The sequence below is a fragment of the Lissotriton vulgaris genome, chromosome 1_1, assembly GCF_964263255.1.
Source record: "Lissotriton vulgaris chromosome 1_1, aLisVul1.2, whole genome shotgun sequence".
Classification (NCBI taxonomy): Eukaryota; Metazoa; Chordata; class Amphibia; order Caudata; family Salamandridae; genus Lissotriton; species Lissotriton vulgaris.
The window spans coordinates 248,924,694-248,930,037 of NC_141685.1; the positions used below are offsets into that span (position 1 = coordinate 248,924,694).

The following is a 5,344-nucleotide window of genomic DNA, read 5'->3' on the forward strand; positions in this document are numbered from 1 at the left end:
ATTTGAAAGGAAGGTTTTTAACAGGAAATGATTTTACTCTTTTATTTCGATCGCTCTAACTTTCCCTCTGTTGTCATCCGGGTTTCTCAAAACCAGTAGCGATTCCACCTCTTATAGAAGTTTCCACTTACGTTTGAATCAATCACTGTTTTCTGCCCACGAAGCCAACTGTGACGTCTAAAATTCTGCATTTAATGCATTTATGGTCTCAGTGATTGGAAACGAACTCCAAAGCCCTCCGATCACAAGCAAACATCTAATTTATTCCAAACCCCCCGTCCTGCCAGTGCTGCCAGGGGGCCGTGTCGAGCTTCGACACCAGTTTATATTTTATTATCCTTAGTTACAACGACTGTCTGCCCGCTTTTCGTTGACACTCCTGCCTGTGAGTGATGGATGGCAGCGGCTGTCCTGCTGTCTGTCTGTAAAGGGACAGAAAGAGTCCGAGTCTGTCTTTGAAGCAGCTGAATGTACAAGGACATTGGAAAGGAAAGAGCGTCGATCACCGGGGTCTCACGTTTCCAGCCCTAGATTGAATCAGAAAAGTACAAGAATAAAACAATGAACTGTTGTGAGTGGCTTTTTAAAAGTGTTTCCGCCCGGTCTCGAACCGGGGACCTTTCGCGTGTTAGGCGAACGTGATAACCACTACACTACGGAAACCCAAGGGAGGTGCCACGTGGCTCCTTTAGCTCCAATGAGTAGAGAGCCCTAGAGGCAGCTGAATAACAGCAGTGGTATGGAAGCTTTTCTAAAGTTCTCTCACTGAATGCACAGTACTCAAGGGTGCACTAGCATCGCCTCTCACTGAATGCACAGTACTCAATGCTGCACACGCATCGCCTCTCTCACTGAATGCACAGCACTCAAGGCTGCACAGGCATCGCCTATCACTGAATGCACAGTACTCAATGCTGCACAAGCATCGTCTCTCACTGAACGCACAGCACTCAAGGCTGCACAAGCATCGCCTCTCACTGAACGCACAGTACTCAATGCTGCACAAGCATCGCCTCTCACTGAATGCATAGTACTCAATGCTGCACAAGCATCGTCTCTCACTGAACGCACAGCACTCAAGGCTGCACAAGCATCGCCTCTCACTGAATGCACAGTACTGAATGCTGCACAAGCATCGTCTCTCACTGAACGCACAGCACTCAAGGCTGCACAAGCATCGCCTCTCACTGAATGCACAGTACTGAATGCTGCACAAGCATCGTCTCTCACTGAACGCACAGCACTCAAGGCTGCACAAGCATCGCCTCTCACTGAACGCACAGTACTCAATGCTGCACAAGCATCGTCTCTCACTGAACGCACAGTACTCAATGCTGCACAAGCATCGCCTCTCACTGAATGCACAGTACTGAATGCTGCACAAGCATCGCCTCTCACTGAACGCACAGTACTCAAGGCTGCACAAGCATCGCCTCTCACTGAACGCACAGTACTCAATGCTGCACAAGCATCGCCTCTCACTGAACGCACAGCACTCAAGGCTGCACAAGCATCGCCTCTCACTGAACGCACAGTACTCAATGCTGCACAAGCATCGCCTCTCACTGAATGCATAGTACTCAATGCTGCACAAGCATCGTCTCTCACTGAACGCACAGCACTCAAGGCTGCACAAGCATCGCCTCTCACTGAATGCACAGTACTGAATGCTGCACAAGCATCGTCTCTCACTGAACGCACAGCACTCAAGGCTGCACAAGCATCGCCTCTCACTGAACGCACAGTACTCAATGCTGCACAAGCATCGTCTCTCACTGAACGCACAGTACTCAATGCTGCACAAGCATCGCCTCTCACTGAATGCACAGTACTGAATGCTGCACAAGCATCGCCTCTCACTGAACGCACAGTACTCAATGCTGCACAAGCATCGCCTCTCACTGAATGCACAGTACTCAATGCTGCACAAGCATCGTCTCTCACTGAATGCACAGCACTCAAGGCTGCACAAGCATCGCCTCTCACTGAACGCACAGTACTCAATGCTGCACAAGCATCGCCTTTCACTGAACGCACAGTACTCAATGCTGCACAAGCATCGCCTCTCACTGAACGCACAGTACTCAATGCTGCACAATCATCGTGTCTCACTGAATGCACAGTACTCAATGCTGCACAAGCATCGCCTCTCACTGAATGCATAGTACTCAATGCTGCACACGCATCGTCTCTCACTGAATGCACAGTACTCAATGCTGCACAATCATCGTGTCTCACTGAATGCACAGTACTCAATGCTGCACAAGCATCGCCTCTCACTGAATGCACAGTACTCAATGCTGCACACGCATCGTCTCTCACTGAATGCACAGTACTCAATGCTGCACAAGCATCGCCTCTCACTGAATGCACACCACCGTGGGCTGTGTGAGGAAGAGATCTCTCACTCAGTGCACATTTCACTGATCACTGCACAGGTCAGGAGACTCTCACTGACTGCATGTCACTGAAAACATCAGAGCTCGTGAGCTCTCACTGGATGCTCATGCCTGAACCCTGCTCAGCTGAAATATCCGTCAGTGAATATGTGCGAGTGAAAGCTGCAGAGCTGTGACCTCTCTCACTGAATCCAGGTCACTGACCCTGCACAGCTGAGTGTACCACACTCACATCTAATAGGAATCTCACTGAACACCAGTGACCGGCGCACAGATAAGAGCTCCCTGTGCACATGTGTAGCTCTCACTGAGCGGAAGTCACTGAACGCTGCGCAGCTTAGGCCTCTTCTCACAGTTAAGAGCTCTCACTGAATGCAGATCACTGAACGCTGTGTGCAGTCGAGGTCTCTCACTGAAGGGAGATCCTTGGCGTTTCTCACTCACCCCGGCCTCGGTCTCTCTTCTAAGGGCGTCTTTGTTTTGTTTTGTCCGTTTCCTTAGGTTGTAGTCTGCAAAACAGTTTTTTAACTTTCCTGTTTTGGGGCTTTTCTGTAAAGGCAGCGGTAGGAGGAATGTGAATATAAATAGCGCCTCCATCCAATATTCATACATTAACACCCAGCGAAGCACCTTTGTAGTATCAAGGGCTATAAAGCGAGAAGTTTTCAGCGCTCCCTGGTGGTCTAGTGGTTAGGATTCGGCGCTCTCACCGCCGCGGCCCGGGTTCGATTCCCGGTCAGGGAAGTGGGATTTCTTGTTTTTTTACTCTTTATTTCACAACTGTTCGATTGATTGTGCTTTTGGTGGATTTTTAAAATAGAATTTCATGTTTAATGACACTGATTCTTTCATGATCGGCCCAATATTCGAGCCATGTATAACAAATTGTTACAATTTTAAAGATCTTGGTGACATAGTGGTTTTTATTAATCTTTTGATTTCTGGTGACGCCCCCTCCCCCCACTGATGGGTCATTGGAAGCCCTGGACACTGACCTAAAGAGGTTCTAAGAGGTTACACTAAAACAATACTCAAACTACAGAAATACATCAAATATGTATAGAAATTAAGAAATACTTTTGTTAAACCACAAACATAAATCGAAATTCTATTGAGAACGTTGCAGTTTTATTTTTCAGCGATAAGCCCATGAACTGGGCTCCCCCACACCTCCTTTTCTTTTAAGCTCCTAAACCAGCCTCTGTAATGTCCTCGGAGCAGAGAGTGCCTCAGTGAGGCCAACAGCGTCCACATCACTCTGGCTCGACTCGTGCTGCTCCAACTTCATTTTGAGCCTCCGATTTAAAATCCCTTCACATGTGCAGGGAATTTTTCTTTTAATTTTAAACTCTAAGGGGCAGATTTACAACAAAGTAAGGCAGCGCGGTGCAGCAAGTCATTTTGCAGCGCCCTGCTGCGTTAGTTTGGAAAGCACAGAGATGCGACATATTTGCAAGAATATGTCGCATCGCTGTGCTTCCCCTGCGCTGGTGCACCTACTGCAGCCATGCACCGGCGCAGGCATCCCTGCGCCATGGCGCAGGATGCCTGCGTCGTGGGGAGATTGTTTTTGTGCAGGAAGGGGCCTCTTCCTCCACAAAAACAATCACAAGAGGGTTTTTCCTCTTTCAACGCGCGCTGTAGAATGCAGCACGCATTGAAAGAGGAGAAAACGAGGAGAAATTAAAACATTTCTCCTGGTTGCGCCTCGCTCTGCCACCTCTAGGGTGACGTGGCATTCACAAGCATCTCCAGATTCGTGTATTCTCGTAAATCTGGAGATGGGTGTTGCGTGGGGACACCCATAGCAGCACCCATGGAACGCCCCTTCCACGCACAGTGCTGCACGTGAAGGGATGATATTTACAAGGAATGGAAAAGTCACGCTGGAGGGCTTTTCCTCTCCTTGATAATAAGCCCCTCAGTCAGGCGCGGTGCGTCCATTGGGGCGTAGGGGCGTAGCCCCACTAAGCCCCATGGACCCACCGCGTCGTCATGAAAATACAAATACAACAAATATTGAAATAATCGCGCTCGCTACCTGCCGGCGGGAATCCGGGAGACACCCGACTTTTCCGGAGTGGGGGGGGGGTAGGGGGGGAGGAGGATGGGCCTGCTGCAGCTGCGCAAGTGGATTTTTGGGCACAAACATGCCCGCGCATGCGCAGATTGATTCCCTGGCAATTTCCTCGTAGAGAGAGGACCAGGGGGCGGGCCGCAGCCCCCAGGGTTGCACATGGCGACTGGGCGAGCAGTCATGGTGCCCCCCCAGCCAATCCTGGCGCTGATTTCCTGGTGTGAAATGGCTAGTTTACAGAGAAGTCCCCTTTCTCACGGGTTACTGGTCTTAAACAATGCGAGTTTCAAAGACTTGCCCTCTCGTCAGAGTAACAGGAGTGGAACTACTAGTGTGCGCAAAATGCCTCCTTCCACGTAGATTACAGGTGGGACACTGAGCTGGTGCAGAAACCCCATGAACAGTGCTAGTTTACAATGCTCCTTCATCTGCCCCGAAGGTCGTGGTAAATGCGTGCGTGATGCTGTCCCTTGCTCGAAGTCCAGCTCTCACGTAGGATACAAATGTGAAACTGATACTTTGTAGAGAACACCCCCCTTTCACGAGTTACTAGTGTCAAATTGCTAGTTTACCCAATTAGTGCCTTTTCCTACGAGTTTACGTGTCTGACACTGCACCAGTTTTCCAGAATGTCCCCTCGCCCTGACAGGGCCCTCGGAGAAGTAACCCCAATAGCTACTTTGTATATTCTTGTTTCATCGAGACGAGTGTGTAGAACATTCAGTTCGAGGAGGAAGTACGTGTAGATGAATGGATTCTGCCTTAAACCGCCCCAGTTGGATTGTACTGTAAGCAGACCCAGTGGCCTAATGGATAAGGCACTGGCCTCCTAAGCCAGGGATTGTGGGTTCGAGTCCCATCTGGGGTG

The 5,344-nt window shown here is 49.6% G+C and overlaps 3 non-coding genes across 3 annotated transcripts; 2 read left to right on the forward strand and 1 right to left on the reverse strand.

The window, feature by feature from the left end:
* Positions 1-590: 590 nt before the first annotated feature.
* TRNAV-AAC (transfer RNA valine (anticodon AAC)) lies at positions 591-663 on the reverse strand. The gene has a single exon. It is a non-coding gene; the product is annotated as a tRNA-Val (tRNA).
* A 2,408-nt stretch (positions 664-3,071) lies between these two features.
* On the forward strand, positions 3,072-3,143 carry TRNAE-CUC (transfer RNA glutamic acid (anticodon CUC)). Its single transcript has one exon. It is a non-coding gene; the product is annotated as a tRNA-Glu (tRNA).
* Positions 3,144-5,271: 2,128 nt separating this feature from the next.
* On the forward strand, positions 5,272-5,344 carry TRNAR-CCU (transfer RNA arginine (anticodon CCU)). The gene has a single exon. It is a non-coding gene; the product is annotated as a tRNA-Arg (tRNA).